Source organism: Giraffa tippelskirchi, chromosome 12 (genome assembly GCF_054371585.1).
Source record: "Giraffa tippelskirchi isolate mGirTip1 chromosome 12, T2T-mGirTip1v1.2.pri, whole genome shotgun sequence".
NCBI lineage: Eukaryota > Metazoa > Chordata > Mammalia > Artiodactyla > Giraffidae > Giraffa > Giraffa tippelskirchi.
The window spans coordinates 16,120,870-16,142,992 of record NC_137286.1 but is presented as its reverse complement, the minus strand read 5'-3'; the positions used below and the strand labels follow the sequence as shown (position 1 = coordinate 16,142,992).

At 35.7% G+C, this 22,123-nt stretch overlaps 1 long non-coding RNA gene and 1 pseudogene across 2 annotated transcripts in view; one reads left to right on the top strand and one right to left on the bottom strand.

Moving 5' to 3' along the window:
* Positions 1-7,418: 7,418 nt before the first annotated feature.
* The window catches only part of LOC145529032 (uncharacterized), a 130,273-nt gene continuing 115,568 nt past the window's right edge, over positions 7,419-22,123 (bottom strand). For both annotated transcript variants that reach the window (XR_014070856.1, XR_014070857.1), the window contains one exon: positions 7,419-8,642. This is a non-coding gene — a long non-coding RNA (uncharacterized LOC145529032). The remainder of the gene's footprint in view (positions 8,643-22,123) is intronic.
* LOC145530055 (PITH domain-containing protein 1 pseudogene) lies at positions 12,564-14,889 on the top strand (annotated as a pseudogene).

The window sequence follows — 22,123 nt, the reverse complement described above, 5'->3', positions numbered from 1 at the left end:
CAGTTTCAGCCCCTCTGATTTATAAATTTAGCAAATAGAAATAGAAGAGGCTCAGATAAATTTGAAATTCATGTAGGCAATTAATACTTTTCTACTCTAAGCATGTCTTAAATATTGCATGGAACATACACTTAAAAAAATCTACTTTTTATCTTAAATTCAATTTACAAAAAAGTTCTGTATTTTATCTAGTAACACTATTCTTACTGAAACAAAAGTATAAAATAAGTATTTTGATGATTCTAATTGAAAAAAATAAAGTTAATCATACAAATTAATTGTGAGAAATTCTCAAAATGAAAATTTTAAAGTAAATTTGAATAGTTAAATTTTCAAATGTATTTTTTGGGAATTTGCATCATTTACTACTTGATTTTGCACTGGTCTTTTGAGATACTCCATATGTAAAGTTTAGCAAAATTTCATTATTTTTAATGGCTGAGTAGTATTCCATTACAAATGGAGAAAATTTCCTCTTCTGGGGCTCTAAAATCACTGCAGATGGTGACTTCAGCCATGAAATCAGAAGATGTTTGCTCCTTGGCAGGAAAGCTATGACAAACCTAGACAGTGTGCTGAAAAGCAGAGACATTACTCTGCTGACAGTGGTCCATATTGTCAAGCCTATGGTCTTCCCAATGGTCATATATGGTTCTGAGAGTTGGACCATAAAGAAGGCAGAGTGCCGAAGAATTGATGCCTTCGAACTCTGGTGCTGAAGAAGACTCCTGAGAGTCCCTTGGACAGCAAGGAGATCAAACTGTTTAATTTAAGGGAAATCAACCCTGAATACTTGTTGGAAGGACTGATGCTTACTTAAGTTGAAACTCCAGCATTTTGGTCATCTGATGTGAACAGCTGATTCACTGGAAAAATCCCTGATGCTGGGAAAGATTGTGGGCAGAAGGAGAAGAGGGCAACAGAGGATGAGATGGCTAGATGGCATCACTGATGCAATGGACATAAACTTGGGCAAACTTCAGGAGATGGTAAAGCAAAGAGAGGCCTGGTGTACTGCAGTCTATGGGGTTGCAAAGAGTCAGACATGACTGGGCAATTGAACAACTATGGAATATGTATACCACATCTTTATCTATCCATATGTAGATGGACACCTAGGTTGCTTCCATGTCGTGGCTATAGTAAATAGTGCCACTTCAAGGTTCAACATGGAAGTCCATGTGTCTTTTTGATTAGCGTTTTCATCTATTCTGGATATATAATCAGGGGTGGGATTGATGGATCATATGATAACCCTGTTTTTAATTTCCAAGGAACTCCATAATGTTCTCCATAGTTGCTGTACTACCCTGTAATCCCACTAACAAAGTAGGAGGTTCCCTTTTATCCATATCCTCTCTAGCATTTATTATTTGTAGACCTTTTGATGATGGTCATTCTGACTGGTGTGAAGTGCTACTTCATTGTAGGTTTGATTTGCATTTCTTAATAATTAGCAATGTTGAACATCTTTTCATGTGCCTGTGGACAATACACATCTTCTTTAAAGAAATGTCTATTTATGTCTTCTGCCCATTTTTTTTGTTTTTAATTAGGTTGTTTGTTTTTCTGTAATTGAGTTATATGAGCTATTTGCAGTATTTTGGAAATTAAGCCACACTCAGTCACATCATTTGCAAATATTTTCTCCCAGTACATAAGTTGTCTTTATTGTTGTTTATGGTTTCCTTTGCTCTGCGAAAGCCTTATTTTTGTATTTACTTATTTTGCCTTGGGAGTCTGACATAAGAAAATATTGTTACAATTTATGTCAGAGATATTATGTCTTATATTTAAGTCTTTAAGCCATTTTGAGTTTATTTTTCTGTTTGGTGTAAGGGTGTATGAGGTTGTGTTTGAATTTCATTAAGTTACTAATACATGCAGCTGTCCAACTTTTCCAACACCACCGCTGAAGAGACTGTCTTTTCTCCATTGTATATTCTTGCCTCCTCTGTTGACGATTAGTTGGCCATAGGTGTGTGGATTTGTTTCTGGACTTGCTATTCTGTTCGGTTGATCCATGTCTGTTTTTGTGCCAATAGGATACTGTTTTGATTACTGTAGCTCTGTATTATTTGAATTCTGGAAGAGTCATATCTCCAGCTTTGTTCTTTTCCCTCGAGATTGTTTTGGCAATTCTGCTTTTTTGTGGTTCCATATAAATTTTATGATTATTTGTTCTAGTTCTTAGTTTTCTTTTTTGGTGATGGCTTTGTTTGGTTTTGGTATCAGAGTGATGGTGGCTTTATAAAATGACTTTTGAGAGTGTTTTCTTTCATCTTTTGGAAGAGTTTCGAGAAGGATCCATATAATTTCTCCTTTGTATGTTTGGTAGTATTCCCCAGTGAAGCCTGAGTTTTGTCTTCAGGGGGTTTTGAATAGATCCTTTTATCATTACAAATGACAATAAATGAAATAATCTTATCATTATAATAAAAGAAATAATATATACATATAGTAGATTATATATAATATATAAAAATGAAATGAAATAAAAGGTTTTTTTATCATTATAAATGATTATAAATGGCTCAGATGGTAAAGAATCTGGCTGCAATGCAGGAGACCCAAGTTTGATCACAGGGTCAGGAAGGTCCCTGGAGAAGGGAATGGCAGCCCACTGCAGTATTCTTGCCTGGAGAATTCCGTGGACAGAGGAGCTTGTGGGCTACAGTCCATGGGGTCTCAAAGAGTCAGACATGACTGAGCAACTAACACTTTTATCATTATACAGCGTCCATGTTTATCTTTTTTATGTCTTTGTTTTACAGCCTATTTTGTCTGATATGAATATTGCTTCCCCCCTTTTCTTGGCATTTCCATTTGCGTGAAATATCCTTTTCCATCCCTTTACTTTCAGTCTATGTGTGTCCTTCACCCTAAAGTGAGTCTTTTGTAGGTATCATGTTGAAGGGTCTTTTTATTACCCCATCTGCAACTTTGTATTTTTTGATGAGCACATTTAGTCTATTGATATTTAAGGTAATGACTGATACCTGTGTATTTATTGCTACTTTAAACCTAGTTTCCCAGTTCATTTTGTATTTCTTCTTTGTTCCTCTTGTTTTCTTTTTTCTTTTTTGGCTTGAAGGTTTTCTTTTATATTATGCTTGAGTTCTCTTTTTTGGGGTTTTTGTGAATCTATTTGTATGTTTTTTGATTTGCGATTACCCTGGTGTTCAAGTATGTTATCACATTACTGTATCTTCTTACTTTAGACTGGTAGTCATATGAGCTGAAACACATTCAAAAAATCATTTTCTTACTCCCCTCCCCATTTTATGATTCTGATGTCCTATTTTTTATTTTATATTTTCATTTCATTTATAATTACTTTCACAATGTTTTAATTTTTTATTTTAATTCTTTGTACTAGCTTATTTTTCCCTTCATGGATCACAACTTTGTCATGATGAAGGGGCGTATGTAACTCAATGAAGCTATGATCCATACTGTGCAGGGCCACCCAAGATGGAGAAGAGTTCTGACAAAACATGGTCCACTGGAGTAGGAAATGGCAACATACTCCAGTATGCTTTCCTGGAGAGCATCATGGACAGCGTGAAAAGGCAAAAAGATATGACACCTGAAGATGAGCCCCCGAGAATGGAAGGTGCCCTATATACTACTGGGAAAAGCAGAGGGCAATTACAAATAGCACTAGAAAGAATAAAGTGGCTGGGCCAAAGTGAAAATGATGCTCAACTGTGAATGTGTCTGGTGGTGAAAGTAAAGTCCCATGCTTTAAAGAACAATACTGCAATGGAACATGGAATATTAGGTCCATGAATTAAGTTAAATTGGATGTGGTTGAGTAGGAGATGGCAAGAGTGAACATTGACATCTCAGGAATCATTGAACTAAAATGGATGTAAATGGGAGAATTTAATTCGGATGACCATTATACCTACTACCATGGGGAAGAATCCCTTAGAAGAAATGGAGTAGCCCTCATAGTCAATAAAAGAGTCCAAAACGCAGTACTTGGATGCAATCTCAAAAACAACAGAATGATTTTGGTTCATTTCCAAGGCAAATCATTCAACATCACAGTAATGCAAGTCTGTGCCCCAAATACTGATGCTAAAGAAGCTGAATTTGATGGGTTTTATGAAGATATACAATGCTTTCTAGAATTAATACCTAAAAAAAGGTCCTTTTCATTACAGGACATTGGAATACAAAAATAGGAAGTTAAGAGATACCTGGAATCACAGGCAAGTTTGGCCTTGAAGTTCAAAATGAAGCAGAGCAAAGGCTAACAGAATTTTTTCATGAGAACATGCTGATCATAGCATATACCCTTTTGCAACAATCCAAAAATAACAGCTCTACAAATGGACATCACCAGATAGTCCAACACCAAAATCAGATTGATGATGTTCTTTTCAGATGAAGATGGGGAAGCTCTATACAGTCAGCAAAATCCAGACCTGGAACTGACTGTGGCTCAGATCATGAACTCCTTATTGGAACTCAAGCTCAAATTGAAGAGAGTAGGGAAAACCAGTAGGCCATACAGGTATGATCTAAATAAAATCCCTTATGATTTAATTTGATCCCCAGTGGAGGTAATGGATAGATTCAAGAGATTAGATCTGGTAGAGAGCCCGCAGAACTATGGATGTAAGTTCTTAACATTGTACAGGAGGCAGTGACCAAAACCACCACAATGGTGTAGTCACTCACCTAGAGCCAGACATACTGAAGTGTGAAGTCAAGTGGGCCTTAGGAAGCATTACTGTGAACAAAACTAGTGGAGCTGATAGAATTCCAGCTGAACTATTTCACATCTTAAGATGGTTCTATTTAAGTGCTGCACTCAATATGTCAGCAAATTTGGAAAACTCAGCTGTGGCCACAGGACTGAAAAGGTCAGTTTTCATTCCAATCCCCAAAAGGGCAATGCCAAAGAACATTCCAACCACTGTAGAATTGTACTCATTTCACATGCTAGCAAGGTTATGCTCAAAATCCTTCAAGCTAGGCTGCAGCAGTATGTGAACTGAGAACATATAGACACACACACTGGGGTTAGAAAAGCCAGCGGAACCAGAGATCAAGATGTCAAAATTCGTTGGATCGTGGAGAAAGCAAGGAAGTCCCAGAAAAATATCTGCTTCATTGACTGCTCTGAAGCCTTCAACTGTATGGATCACATAAAAAAGAAGGAAAAGAAAAAGCTGTGGAAAATTATTAAAGAGACAGGAAGACAGGAATACCAGACTACCTTAACTGCCTCCTGAGAAACCTGTGTGTGGGTCGAGAAGCGACAGTTAGACTGGACATGGAAGAGCGGACTTATGCAAAATCGGGAAAGGAGAACTACAAGGCCATGTTTAGTCACTCTGTTTATTTAACTTATATTCAGAGTGCTTCATGAGAAATACCAGGCTGCATGAATCACAAGCAGGAATCAAGATTGCTGGGAGAAATATCAACAACCTCAGATATGGAGATGATATCACTTTTATGGCAGAAAGCAAAGAGGAACTAAAGAGCCTCTTGATAAGGTGAAAGAGGAAAGTGAAAAAGCTGACATGAAATTCAGCATTGAAAAAACTAAGATCATGGCATCCAATCCAGTCACTTCATGACAAATAGAAGGGGAAAAAGTGGAAACAGCAACAGACTTTATTTTCTTGGGCTCCAAAATCACTGTGGATGGTCACTGCAACCATGAAATTAAAAGCCACTTTCTCCTTGAAAGGAAAGCTATGACAAACCTACACAGCACATTAAAAAGCAGAGACATCATTTTGTCAACAAAGGTCCTTAGAGTCAAAGCTATGATTTTCCCAGTAGTCATGCATAGATGTGAGAGTTGTACCATAAGGAAGACAGTGCCAAAGAACTGATGCTTTCAAATTGTGGTGCTGGAGAAGACTCTTGAGAGTCCCTTGGACAGCAAGGAATCAAACCAGTCCATCCTAAAGGAAATCAACTCTGAATATTCACTGGAAGGACTGATGCTGAAGCTGAAGTTCCAATACTTAGCCACCTGATGCAAAGAGCCAACTCGCTGGAAAAGACCCTGATGCTGGGAAGGATTGAAGCAAAAGAAGAGGGCAGCAAAGCATTAGATCATTAGATAGCATTACCAACTCAATGGACGTGAATTGGAGCAAACTTCAGGAGATAGCGGAGGACAGAAGAATCTAGCATGCCAAGTCCACAAAGTCTCAGAGTTCAGCATGACTTAGCAACTGAACAACAACACTGGCTTATTTAAGTGATCTATGGTCCTTTTATATATTTGCTTTTTCTATTGTGATTTTTCCTTTATTATAGATCCTTGTGTTGTTGGGAAAGAATGTTTTCTTTGACCAGTCCAGTTCTCTTGGAAAAACTCTTTTATCTTTTGCCCTGCTTCATTTTGTGCTCCAAGGCCAAACTTGCCTGTTACTACAGGTATCTCTTGCCTTCCTACTTTTGCATTCCAGTCCCCTGTGATAAAAAAGGACATCCTTTTTTTGGTGAAGAGGAACTAAAGAGCCTCTTGATAAAGGTGAAAGAGGAGACCAAAAAAACTGGCTTAAAACTTAACATTAAAAAAAAACTAAGAGCAAAGTATCCAATCCCATCACTTGATGGCAAATAGATGGAGGAAAAAAAATGAAAACAGTGATAGACTTAATTTTCTTGCGCTCCAAAATATCATGGATTGTGATTGCAGCCATGAAATTAAAAGATGCTTGGATACTTACGACTGATTCATGTTAATGTTTGGCAGAAATCAACACAATACTGTTAAGCAATTATCCTTCAATTAAAAATGAATAAATTAAAAAAGAGTTCTCCTTGGAAGAAAAGCTATGACAAACCTAGACTGTGCCTTAAAAAGCAGAGACCACTTTGCTGACGAAGTTCCATCTAGTCAGTGCTATGGTTTTTTCTTATACAGGTGTAAGAGTTGGACAATGAAGAAGGCTGAGCACCTAAAATTAATACTTTTGAACTGTGGTGCTGGAGAAGGCTCTTGAGAGTCTCTTGGACAGCAAGGAGATCAAACCAGTCAATCCTGAAGGAATCAACCCTGAATATTCATTGAAAGGACTGCTGCTGCTAAAGCTCCAATACTTTGGCCATCTGATGAGGAGAGCCAACTCATTGGAAAAGACCCTGATGCTGGAAAAAGATTGATGGCAAAAAGAGAAGCAAATGACAGAGGATGAGATGGTTGGATGGCATCACCAATTCAATGGACAGGAGTTTGAGCAAACTCCAGGAGATAGTGAAGGACAGGGATGCCTAGTGTACTGCAGTCCGTAGGGTCGTAAAGCATCAGATATAACTTAGTGACTGTACGACATCATTGATCCTTGCTTCTTTTCTGTTTAAAAATACTTTTTAATATACTTCTTTAGAATAGATTTAATATTGCTGTATTCTTTTAGTTTTTGCTTGTCTAAGAATTTTTTTTTCTCTTTCCTTATGATAATTTATTAGATAGACTCTCCTACTTGTAGGTTTTTCCCTGTTAGGATTTTGAATATATCTTTTGAATTCTTCCTGAATTTCAGTGTTCTGCACAGAAATCAGCTGATAGCCTTTTGATGTTCCTTTGTAATTAACTTTTGTTTTCTCTGCTGTGTTTTAGAGTTTTCTCTTTCACTTTTGCCATTTTAATTATAATATATGTTGGTGTAGGTCTGTTTGGGTTCATTTATTTGGTACCCGCATTGTTTCCTGTACCTGGATATCTGTTTCTTTCTTTAGGTTTCAGAAGTTTTCAGCCATAATTTCTTTAAATACCTTTCTGATCCCCCTTACTGTTTCTTCTCCTTCTGAGATCTTTATGCACAGATCAGCATGCTTTATTATCTCATAGGTCTCACATGTTGTTTTCATGTGTCTGCTAAACTCTATAGTATCAATTCCATAAATAGTTTTTGAATGAAAGTTACTGGTGTATCAGATCATGTTTGGATTTGAATACTAGCTAGGCATTGACTTTGAGCAAGATACACACACACACACACACACACTTTTACACACTTAAAGGATTGATGTCTACATTACAAGGATGTTATGACTAAATGGAGATAATATTTCTAACATCGTGTGAGTACAATTAATATTTTTCATGTGTTTAAATAAAATTGAAAAAAAACTGAAGAATTGATCTTAGCTGTTTTCTAAAATACCTTTTGACTTGTGCATAATGTAAAAAAGTTCTGGTTATCCTGATTCAAGATTGCATGTCTTTATATTTTATAGAGTGATTTGACTTAGTAAACATTTTTCAAATAGCAAATATAAAACATATTTCTATACATTAACTTGTACTTAGCCTTATGCATCATAAGGACTGATTTATTAATTTGAATTTTCTTCAAGTATTATGTTACCTCTTGTGTAATTTAGAAATATGTTGATATAGAATTCATCTCATAAAGTAAGGCAAATACAATTATAATGCCAGTATAGTGATAAAATGAAGGATATACCATTATTTCCAATAGATTTTTAAAGGAAAGTAGATTTGCTTACATAATATAATGGTTGATGGTTGTCTTCAGAGTATGAAAGTCTCCATGATATTGAAATATTTCATTTCCTCTCTGGCACTTGCTATAAATGTGCATGACAACTGCTTTCATGAAGGTGGACAATGGAATAACATTTTACTCCTCACTCTGAAAGAAGGATTGGTCACAGAGAAAAATGACTTCAATTATTTTCTAAAAAATATAAGGTGAAGGAAATGGTACTGCTTATAGAATGGTCATTTCTTACACAGTGACATTTCATTCAACATACATCATTCTAACAAAATAAAATAAAATTAATTGATAAGCTCTTATGTCCCATTTATCCTTAGAGTCCTCTCAATTCCAAAAGGAAGAATTTTACTATTGATTTATTTTATTTTATTCTTTGGTTGAAGCATTTTCCCATATGCCCCAGCACTTAGTCATTAAAGATGACAATAGGATATGAAGAATGACAACAAGATGCCATATTTTCAGTGTATTTTTCTACTTTGAATGAAGTTATTTCATGATTTTTGCCAGTGCAATACAGTACAGGGGGAAAGAAAAATGATAAATTCAAAAATAGCAAAAGTGTTTCTAAACCTAAAATATATTATCTCTTCTGATTCTCTCAAACCACGTGAAATAGAAAACACAAACAGCAATAAATGAGAACATCACATTACAGAGAAAATGACATTCACATAACATCATTACATTTTTTTAGAACTGTGTTTTGTTCTTTTTTCTATTGTACCACACGATTATTTTTTCTTCCTCTTCCCTTCTATCTGAGGTTAAGCTAATATTAAAATGGAGTATTTATAGATGATCACATCTCTAAAAGGCTTTTACTTTTTCATAATGGCTTTTACTTTCAGGTAAAATTGATGTTAGATGTTGTAAAGTAATAGAAAATATATTCATTGGTCTCTGCACCTGATTCCTGTAACTGAGCTCTTTAAACTCTTGTAATTTCCTAAGGTGAAGCACTGGGAGAATCTTTTGTTCTAATATTTGATTTTTGATCCCAAGTTACTTACACTGAGCTCCTGTATCTTTTAGAATTTCCTAGGTGATAGCTGTGTCTTTTGTTTTCATGAGGTGACCCTCGGTGGGTTCCTGGATGAGGGCTGGTCACCAGAAAGGGCAAATCATGCTTGCATGCGTTCTCAGTCATGTTCGACTCTTTGCAGCCCCAGGGGCTGTAGCTCGCCAGGCTCCTCTGTCCATTGGATTCTCTCAGAATGCTGGAGTGGGTTGCCATGCCCTCCTCCAGGGCATCTTACAGACCCAGGGACTGAACCCGTGTCTCCTGCATCTCCTGCATTGCAAGCAGATTCTTTACCGTTGAGCCACCAGCGAAGCCTAAACTGTGATTAGAGTCTTAGAATGTTCAGCTCCACCCCCAGTTCTCTAGAGAGGGGAGAGAAACTAGCAAAAGGTTAATGATCAATCATGCCTATGTTACGAAGCCTCTATAAAAAACACCAAATTATACGATTTGGAGAGCTTCCAGATTGGTGAACACATTTACCTACCAGGAGGGTGGTGCGCCTCAAATCCATGGGAATAGAAGCTCCTACACTCTTACCCTCCCAGGCCTCCCCCTGTGTATCTCTTCATCTGTTCCATATCATTTATCATATCCATTTTTACTATATAAAACTATATGATAAATTAGTAAACATAAGTCTTTCCTTGAATCTGTGAGCTGTTCTAACAAATAATCAAATTCAAGTGTGAGAAAATCATGGGAACTTCAGGTTTGTAGGCAAATTGGATAGAAGTTGTGGGTAATCTAGGGACCTACTACTTGTGGATGGCATCTGAAATGGGGAGCCGTCTCGTAGGACTGAACCCTCACCTTCTGGGATCTGATATTATCTCCAGGTAGATAATGTCAGAATTCAGTTAAATTGTAGGACATCCAGCCAGTGTCACAGATAATTGCTTGTTGGTGTGGGGAAAACAGTCTCACACAATTGGTGCCAGAAGTGTTGTGAGTGTGGTAGTAGTGTGAGAGTAAAAGAGAGACACACAGGATAAGTTGGGTTTTCTTATAGACATAGTTTATTAAAGGACACAATAGTTCTATGCAATGAGCAAATATTAACTGAAATATCAAAATCTGTATTAAAGTTGAAAAAAAGGTGTCTACCTCCTGTGTGTGTCTAAACTTAAATGTCTCAAAAAAACCTTTCATAGCACTACTCAAAGTATGCTCTTCAATTTTTAGGGACCCATATTCATTTATTTTCATTTATTTTATGTCAGTTTAGATGATATGCACAAAATTATAGAAATAAACTGCTCCTTGCTTTTAACATATTTCTAAAGAATAAATTACACACTTTATATCTCTCAATCAAAACTGTAATCTCTTTGACATCATAATCAGTTACAATCACTATATTTGTAGTAGCTAGAGCACATGCCTCAAATCAATACATAATTGTTGATAAGAGGAAAATGCAAATATTAAAAAATGGATGATATGTAGATAGGTATAAAGATAGAATGAAAGGAAAATAATTGTTAGTACCAGTATTTAAGTCAGAAATTTCATGAGAAGAAAGCATATAGGATTCTCCTTGAAGTGAGGTATTCATAATTTCAGTGAAAAATGAGCTGGTCAAAAATCTCTACTGTGGTTCCTATAACAGAAATCACTATTAAGATATAAGAATCAGGGCATGGAGCAGAGTGTATTCATTGTTTTATCTCTGGTATTTATCATAATGTAGTCATATAAAATGTGTTCCTTTTCTGATTATTTAATAGAAAAATGCCACTATAACAATTATAAATTTTCTTAATCCCACAATTTTAAAGAAAATTTTCATTTAGCTTTAAAATTACCATAAAAATTGAATAGTGTATGTGTAAATATCTTGAGATATATAGAAAATAAAAGAAAAATTGAGATATGCCAAATGGCTTCCCTTGGGGCTCAGCTGGTAAAGAATCTTCCTGCAATGTGGGAAACCTGGGTTCAATCCCTGGGTTGGGAAGATCCCCTGGAGATGGGAAAGGCTACCCACTCCAGTATTCTGGCCTGGAGAATTCCATGAACTGGATAGTCCACGGGGTCGCAAAGAGTCGGACACAACTGAGCAACTTTCGCAAGTGTTCTTTAAGTTGGTGCAAAGGTAATTGCGGTTTTGCACTCTACTCTTGAATTTTGCTATTTGGTATTAGTATATACATTCATGTATAAGGTATATACATTGTTAAATAAATATGGTTATGTTATATATCATTTTAATATGCATTTCTTGCTTTATGTTTTTTGCTAATGACTTATTACTTGCTGTTTATTTTATATTTATTTTAGACTAAATATATTTATTTAGTTGTTAGACATTTATTTTAGATGTTAGACAAAAAGCAAATTCAAGCAGTTTTCTTATTCGAGTTCAAAATGGGTCTTAAAGCAGCAGACACAACTGGCAACATCAACGACTCATTTGGTCCAGGAATAGGTAATGAATATACAGTGCAGTGGTGGTTCAAGAAGTTTTGCAAAGGAGATGAGAGCCTTGAAGTTGAGGAGCTCAGTGACTATTCATTGGAAGTTGACAACAACCAACTGAGATGATAATCGAAGCTGATTTTCTTACAACTACACAAGAAGTTGCCAAAGAACTCAATGTCCAGCATTTTGGTCTTTAGGCATTTGAAGCAAATTGGGAAGGTGAAAAAGCTCATAAGTGGGTGCCTCATGAGCTGACCACAAATCAGAAAAATTATTGTTTTGAAGTATCATCTTCTTCTTATTCTGCGCAACAGTGAGCCATTTCTCAATCAGACTGTGATGTATGATGAAAAATGGATTTTATACAACAACTGGCAGTGACCAGCTCAGTGGCTGGACGAAGAAGAAGCTTCAAAGCACTTCCCAAAGCCAAACTTGCACCAAGAAAAGAAAAGGTCATGGTCACTATTTGTTGGTCTGCTGCCGATCTGATCCACTACAGCTTTCTGAATCCCAGCAAAACCATTATATCTGAGAAGTATACTCAGCAAGTCAATGAGATGCACTGAAAACTGCAACACCTGCAGCTGGCATTGGTCAACAGAATGGACCCAATTCTTTTCCATGACAATGCCCGACCACACGTCCCACAACCAGTGCTTCAGAAGTTAAATGAATTTGGCTACGAAGATTTGCCTTATCTGCCATATTCACCTGACCTCTCGGCCAAGTGACTACCACATTTTCAAGCGTCTCTAGAACTTTTTGCTGGGAAAATGTTTCTAAAACCAGCAGGAGGCAGAAAATGCTTTCCAAGAGTTCATGGAGTTCTGAAGCATGGATGTTTATGCTATAGGAATAAACCAAATTTATATGAATTTAGATTTAATTTTCAAGTGGTTAAGAATAGAGACCGTGTACTGAACACATTTCATTATATTATTTTTCTTTCCTCAAACAATGATAGAACTCTAATGGGACAGGTTTTTCTGTTAGTCTAGAATTAATATGATCTAAAATTAACATGAGCTGAAACATTTATTTTATAGGAAATGCACTCATTAAAATGATGCATTACTTTCCAGCTCTCAGAGACCCTGGTTTAGGTCCTATATGTTTGCAATGATGTGGAAGTTATAGAATACTATGGAAATTAGCAGGGCAGAATCCCATGGGTATAATAGATTATGTAGAGAAAATAATTTAAAGGGTTGGTTTTTAAGAATGATGACATTTAGAACCCTTGAGAATCCATACCCTGAATTTTATGTATCAACATTTATTAAAACGTAAAGTAATTTGAAAAGCTTACATTCATAAGTGAAATTGTACTGATAAATAAGTCATGACTTTCACTAGTAAAAAGATGACTTTATCTCTGATGAAAAGTTATGATGAAAGAACTTTGAATAAATTCTTCACGTTAATGGTCATGTTATTTTCATTGGAATCTTACCACTATTTTATACCATTCTTCAATACATGTCAAGTCCTCACTGTTACACTTCCCAATTAACTTTATTCTCAATTTGACTGTTGTAGACACCATTTTTAAAACTGCAGAAAGCAAGCACCTGTTTCAAAGAAAGAACTCAAATGACTTATTAAATCTAGCAGATGACTAGACTCAGTATTTTCACATGCCAGTAACACCCTTAGAGGTATCCCAGAAGTTTCAAGTTGAATAAAGTAGAAGAGAACATTGTTTACACTGCTGGAAAACTGTGTCTTTGTATTCTGAATATAATCAGGAATATCAGTTCTGATGCTTGAAAATTCAACCCTATTTCAAAAGCACCACAATTAATTAAGAAATAAAGTAATAACATCATGTATATGGAAAAAGCAAACCTCGATTACTCCTAAGCAATTATCTACCTTGCATATTTGAAATTACTCTTTACAAAGCTGCCTTTTACAGTGCTTTTTCCATTTGAATCATTTGACAAGATAATCCATATTCATGCTGAAAACTGTGTGAAAAGTACAGAAAAAAATGAACAAGTAGTTAATTTAGAGGAACTAACTTTCATCAAATAATTGATTTATAAATTTGTGATTATTGCTTGATAATTCTTATCCATTATTAGTGTCTTTAGATATGTATTATGCAGAATAAATTACAACTTTTGTCTTTACAACTTGTAAAATACTCTCTTTATTTTAAAATGTGATTGTAGGACTTCCAATTTTAGCTTCAACCTGTATAATACTTGGAACTTATCATGCCATTATTATAGAAAAATAACTGAGTCGCGGGGAGCGGCGGCGGTGGCAGAGCCACGGGGACGTGCAGGCAGTGGCGTCGCCTTGTCGCAGGGCCACAGCCACGGCGGGGGCGGGGGCGGCTGCCGCTGCCGCCGAGCAGCGCGGCCTGGCCTGTGGCCTGTACCTGTGTATTGACCTGGAGCGGCTGCAGTGCCTCAACGAAGCCGCGAGGGCAGCGGCCGCGGCGTCTTCAAGCAGTGGGAGGAGCGGACGGACCGCTCCAAATTTGTTGCAAGTGATGCAGATGAAGAGCTTCTGTTTAATATTTCATTTACAGGCAATGTCAAGCTAAAAGGCATCATTATAATGGGAGAAGATGATGACTCACACCCCTCTGAAATGAGACTGTAGAAGAACATCCCACAGATATCCTTTGATGATACAGACAGGGAGCCAGATCAGACCTTTAGTCTGAACCGGGATCTTACAGGAGAATTAGAGTATGCCACAAAAATTTCTCATTTTTCAAATGTCTATCATCTCTCAATTCATATTTCAAAAAACTCTGGAGCTGATACCACAAAGGTCTTTTATATTGGCCTGAGAGGAGAATGGACTGAGCTTCGCCGACATGAGGTGACCATCTGCAATTATGAAGCATCAGCCAACCCAACCGACCACAGAGACCATCAGGTTACCCCATAGACACACTTTATTTCCTAAGGGCTGGCCAAGACTCCCACAGAGGCGTTGTGTTGGTGAAGAAGTATGACATCCTGCTGGGAAAGACAAAGAGAGATGGGGCTCCAAAGAGAGCTGGCTGCCACAGCCTCTTTCAAGCTTTGTCTTTGGGGCTTGCTGCAGAAACCTGGCCTATGGAAGATACCACACCCCCCAGAAGGGTTGTGTGGGTGCCAAGGGACCATCGTGGTTCTCTGGGGCCCTACAGAAATTGGGTCTTGGGCTGGTCGGTATCTGGCAGCCGTGGATAATGCCTGCCTTCCCGGTTTATGTGGCCATGGGATTCCCGGTGTCTTGTTGCTTTGTGGCAGGATTATTGTGTGACTTGTTTTTTAAAATGGAAACTATACCTGGGCTGCAGTAAACTTTCTGAAGCCTCAGCATTGTGTTTGTGTTAACCATCAGGAGGGTCTCCAGCTAGAAATACTTGTCCCCGCTTGCTCCTTCTCCCTGTCATCTTTCAACGTTCTTATCGAGTTGTCTGTCATGCACCAGTGTCCCATGTTATAGCCTGAAGAGCAGGAATCTCCTGGTGTTGCTCAATAGCTTGAGAGGGTCTTTTTTCCCTGTTGCCCAGGTAAGCAGTCTGAGGAGAGCATTGTTCCTGTGTTTGTGGGTATCCTGGTCGGGGTAGGATTGGGACTTTGATATGCTTCTCTTTGGGACATCCTTATTGTTTATCAGCTTCTAACTAGTGTTGTAAGCCCAATGGCAGAATTTGGAGATCTCAGTTCTTCTGTTCATGGCTTTTTATTCACTGTGACTAATAAGCTTCCTAATAAATCCTTTCCAGACTTAAAAAAAAAAAAAAAAGAAAAATAACAGCAATGTGAAAAGCAGTGACTTTTGTTAGACTCATCAGAGATTGGAAGTCAGTGGAAAAATTATAATCAGTACTTTGAGGAGGCAAGCAAATATAGTTATTAGCAGTCTATCAATTTACCTGGAACAGAAGCTTCTGAAGTCTTAAACTGGGAGGAACACATACAGGCATTTCAACAAACACCTGAGACTAAGTGTGAATTAGCTTGAGAAAGAGAAACTCCTGGGGCCATAGTCCAAGTTTTTGTAGATGTTACCTCCAGGAATCCTACCAGTTTCTCATGTTGATGATCCAATAAAAATGCCCTCATGTTTTGGGCAGAGGAAAAGGAAAATAAAATATTCCTGGAGTATTATCCACAACAAAGACTACCACTGCAAGGGAAACTATGTTACTAGAAAGTTTTAACAGGGGAAGGAGCAATTATGTAGTTTCATACCCCCCCCGCAACCTTCCTTTCCTATTTTATGTAAGAATAAGGGGAAAAAAGCTGAAAGATACTTGTGAAAGTCACAGTCTGGGGACCCAGGCCCACCAAAAGACAGAAGTGATCGTAAGGTTATAGAACAGTTTCCCTCTGCGCACCCTACCATCATTCATTTCAACAGGGCTGGAGTATAACAGAGAATCACAACCAAAAGATCTGCAAGACATAATCTTTATTTAAGAAGGAATTCTTAGGAAAATTCAAACATAGCAACAGAGGATGGGACAGGAACACTAGAGGAAACTGAAGTCTCTGACATCTATAGCTTCAGAAAATATTGAGCAGAGTAACTACCAAAAGTATCTCTCATTTGGCATATCTATTCAAACTGTAGATCAAAGAAAATCTCAAAAGAATCCTGAGTTGAATAGACATCTTGTCTGGGAGGAACAAGAATAAGATTTATATCTGATTCTTTATCACAAAACATACAAACAAAAAGAAAGTTGAGTAAAATATGTAAAGCATTGAAAGAAAAAAAAATAACAAAAGGAAACCTAGAATTCCCTATCCAGTGAAATTATATTTTAGAAGTTAAGGGGAAATAAAAATGTTTTCAGACCAAAAAAACTAGGGAGATTGTTGTCAGCAGGCCTGGCTTGCAAGAAGTATTAAAAGTTTTTCAGGGTAAATTAAAATTATATGGATCAAAAATTTAGATCTACATAAAGAAAGAGTGTCAGAGATGAAAGTAAAAGAAAACATTTAATTTTTCTTATTCTTAATTGATCTAATAGATAACCTGTTTATCTGAAATAATAATATTATCAATATTTGAGTGTTTTTAACGTGAAGAAAACTAGATTGAATGACAGTGATGTTATAATGGGAGGGAGGATGGAATTACAAATTCTCTTTGAAAAACTACTTACCCTGTCACTGAAGCTGTATATTGTTATTTGAAAGTGGACTTAGGTTATTTATTAGTGTATATTACAAACTCCAGGATGACCAGTAATTTAAAATAGGTATAAATATTTGATATACTAATGGACTAGAGAAAATTGACTAATATAAAATGCTCGTTTGAAACCTCAAAAGTTAGAAAAAATGGGGAATATTAAGAAACAGAAAAATCAAAGAACAAGTATAACAAATAGAAAAGAGTTACAAACATGGTAAATATTGGTTAAACTATATAATTAATTGCTTTAAATGTACATGGTGCAAATATAACAAATAAAAAACAGAGACTGTTAGAGTAGTTAAAATAACAATCCCAACTGTATACTTTCTGCAAGAAACCCTCTTTAAATATAAGGGCACAGATAGTAAAGACATGAAGAAAGATATAATATGCTAATACTAACCAAAAGAAAGTTTGAGTGGCTATATTAATTATAGTAGAGAAAGCAGACTTCAAGGAAAGTCATCTAGGATAAAGTGTTGCACTCCATAATAATAAAGGAATCAATTCTCCTGGAAGACATAACAATTTACAGTGTGTGTGCACCTAAAAACAGAGCATCTGAGTATGTAAGACAAACAGTGATAGTGCTACATAAAGAGATAGACAAACACACCACAATAGCTGGAACTTTAACACCCATTTTTAACCAATCAATAGAGCCATCAAATTCAAAATTATCAAGGCTATAACTTAACTGAAGAGAACTGGATCTAATTGATATTTATAGACTACTTCATCCCACGGCACTAGAATACACATTCTTCTCAAGCTCGCGTGGAATATTCACTAAGATAGATCACATTATGGACCAATAAAATACAACTAAACAAATTTTAATGAATAGAAATTACATAAATTATGTTCTCAGACTACAATAGAATAGCAAATAAAATTGAATTCAGTTATAGAATGTTGTTTGCAATAACATAAAATATCAAAATATTTGGAGAGTGAAAAACACACTTCCAAATAACATCAGGATCAAAGAAGGAATCTCAAGAGTTTAAAAAATATTTTAAAGAAAACGAAAATACAGAATTTGTGAAATGCTGTGAAATCATTTCCTAGAGGGAGTTTATAGCATTAAATGTGTGTATTATAAAAGAAGACAGATCTAAAGTCAACAATCTACTCTCCTATCTTAGCAAGTTAGAAGAAGAAAAATAAGAGAAATTTAAGCCTAATACAAACAGAAAAAAAGACTCAGATTTAGAGCAGAAATAAATGAAATGAAAATTGGAAATCAATGAAGCACAAAGCTAGTTCTTTTGATAAGATCAGTAACGTTTATTTTAAAAATCAAGTCAGGATAACCAAGAGACCAAGAGAAAATGTGAAAAGACAAAAAATACCAATCTCAAAATGGGAGTGTCCATCACTAATAACCCCATAACATTTAAAAGTAACAGTAAAGGAATATTATGAACAAGTATGCTCACAAATTTATCAAAGTAGTTTGAGAACTAAAATTGTAACACCTTTTAAAGAAAATGTAGGAGAAATACTTGTGACTTTGAGCTAGGCAAATTTTCTTAGGACGGCAAGAATACTGTATATATTTAAAAAGTAATGTTAGGCATATCAAAAGTCTTTGAATGCTCTACAAGATGCACCATTAAGAAAATAAAACAAAAACACATAAGCCAAAAGAAAATATTTGCAAACCATGCATCTAAAAAGGGACTTAATATTTACTAAGAACTCTTATAATCCATTAAAACTAGCAAAAAGAGAATTGCATTTAGTCACATAAGATGCATACTAGACCTTATAAAATGAATGAATTGTCCTTATTATAAGAAAAGATGTTCAACGTCAGTTACTAGGTATACAACATAAAAGACCCCGACAGTACATCATTTTGGCAAAGATGTTGAGGAATTGAAATGTTCAGACATTGATGATGGGAGTGTAAAATCATACATCTGCTTTAAAATAGAGTTTGACAGTTCCTTAGAAATCATGCATATACGTATCAACAACAACCAGAATTACCAATGATTGTTCAGTAGCTTCTGAGTTTTAGAAATAAGAATATTCTCCATTTTCTCTCACTAGAATTTGTTGAATATCTAATGATTTGCTGAGCCAAATATCTCTGAAAACTATTCTTAGGGAGAGGTCATTAAATGATTAGTTAAATGCAATTCTTAATACCTAGCCAAACTAAACTCTATGTATAAATGTACAATTGTACTATGTATTTGACAACATACTAGTGAAATCACCAATGTCATTTTCAAATATTATGCAAATATTCCAATGTGTAATTCTTACAGTAAAGTAATAGAACATGGCAATATCAAGACCAGAAGATTCCAAGTCATCTGATTTATTTAAGTAAGTAAATGACAAGTAGTCGAACAACTCCATATTTCTGAAGGGAAAATCATTTTACACAATATCAAACTTTGATCACATTACCCAATGTCGCATTACACATTACACAATATTTACACAATGTCAAACTAAGAACACACATGAGTGTTGAGCAAAACACTCAAACACTACAGTGTTGGAGCGAAAAAGTGAATCAGGTAAATTCCTGTGTGTCTCTGGAGAGAGGATAAGCAACATAGATGTTTCCTTTCAAGAGAGGTGTATTGGGGTGAGAAGGTCACAGTGATCAAGCCCCCTTAGGTGCTTGACCATTAAATTCAATAGCCTCTGCAGTTTTTGTATCGACTTCTCAAATCTCCATTAAGGAAATGTCTCAAGGGAGAGAAACAAATAAACCATAGAAAAAGTGGCTGTAAATAAAGCCAGCTCCAGAATAAACATCTGGTTACCAAAGAATTTGAAAATAAAACAGCTACAAAATATAACCAGATTAGTGTTGTTTAAAACTTTACAAATGCAGTTTTAAATGGTCCAGTTCTGTTAGGAAAACAATCACTTCATGTTGGAAATCATAATTAACATATAAAGTTTGGAACAGTTAAATTGTATCTTAAAATCCAGTCCTTTGTTTAGGGTGTAAAGTGCATTGTGTTCTTAGAAATATGGACCCCTCTAATAAAGTGTTATAAAGGTAAGAGAAATATTCCTGATCAGTTTTGCTTATTCATATGATCCTTCCCTATGGAAAATGAGACTGAAATAATCAGAATTTCTGGATAAATCCGTCTCTGTGTTTCTCTGTCTCTAATATTTGTATTAGAAAGGCATATAAATTTAATACCAATGAAAAGGTACGTGTGTGTGAATGAGGAAATTTTTCAGTCAAAATTTGATTCCAAATTCATAATTTTCAGTAGTATAAAAATAACCTAGTGATGAGAAAATAATCTAGATGTAGATTGTCAGCTTTTCTTTATGCAACATCTATCTCTAAATTTTTTTGGAAATACATAAGCACACTATTCATGGTGTGGATGTCACCTTGTTCACATTTTCAGTGTCATGGAACACTTGTAAGTTCAGCAGCATTTTAAAGTTCCACAAAGTCAAGTAACTACTGACTCTAGTGCATTTACATTGTAAAGATTGCAGAAAATTAAAAAAGAACTCTCAAATGAGACAAAAAACACGTTTATTGGTTTTGATCATTTCTTAATTTGTGTTGTATAATCTAGAATCTAAACATCATCACATTTAATAATGCATTATTATAATTAAAAATGTATAAATTAGATATTTATGAGTTATTTATCTGTGGCTTCTAAAGGAAGCTGTTACTTAATAAATCCAATAGACTTCTTTAAGCTTCTTTTAAAGCTGTACTAAAATCTGACCAGTAGTTGTGCAGCTGTCTCAGATTTCTGTAGCTTCATTGTGTTTTGAGAGATGTATGGTGCGTAGCTTTAACTTTTCCACTGATTATTCTACAGAATTGCTTATATGATGAGTTTTCACCTATAATTATACTCCACATATATATATAGTAATTTAATTACAAATATTTTGTTATAATATTTTGGGATCCTGATTTCCTACTTGAGGAAATAGTTGTAAGTAAAGGTTCCTGTAATGAAATAAATTTCTTGATAATCACTTTAAATAATAAAACTGAAACAATTTAATATATTAGTGTAAATAAAACAATTGTAATTATTTTCAAAAAGTCAGTGACTCTTATATCCATAATTCTGAGCAAAACCTGCCAGATTAAATGTGTGCTACATAGCTTCAGTCATGTCTGACTCTTTGCGACCCTATGAACTGTAACCCGCTAGGCTCCTCTGTCCATGTGATTTCCCAGGTAAGAATATGGAGTAGGTTGCCATTTCCTACTCCAGGGATCTTCCCAAACCAGAGATCTAACTTGAGTCTCTTACGTCTCCTGCATTGGCAGATAGGTTTTTACCACTAGTGCCACCTGGGAAGCCAGATTAAATAATATATCACATATAATTTCATCTCTAGAGTAAAATATCTGTACTATAGTAGTATTTGTCTTGTGGTTTTGTGAAGTTTGCTGAGGACACACCTATGAGTCCTGATGTCTTGGAAGCCCTAGGAACCACCTGTGTTTACTGCAGTTGCAGTGGCAGAGTCACATATCCCATCAGAGTGAGGGTCCAAGTAGGTAGCACTTTGGCTCTTCTCAGCCCCAAGTTTTGACTTACAAGTGATTTTTGAAGCTGTCTTCTCCCTTGGAACTTACCATACCTGTCCTGAGCAGAGGTCAGCATTACCCCCTTAGTTCTACTAAGACCTCCATCTGCTGCCAACACATTTACTATTGGCTTTCTTTCCAGTTGCTTACTACCATTCTGATTTTTTGTTTTCATAAAGTTTAGTTACAAAATTTCAAAGGGTTTTCCTGAAGTCAGAATTCAGAAGTGTTGTATTTATAATGAACACATGTATCTGCACGTATATTGATTAAATTTTAAAATGTCAAGTAACCAAGATTAAATTTACTAAATTACTTAAAGGCCTCAACACCCAAGGCAGACATACTGGAAATAGCTAATTTGTCTGCTAGATGCCTACAATAGTAGTAATTGACCAGAGATAGTACCCTTTCATATCTTGCTAAGCAGAGATGCCT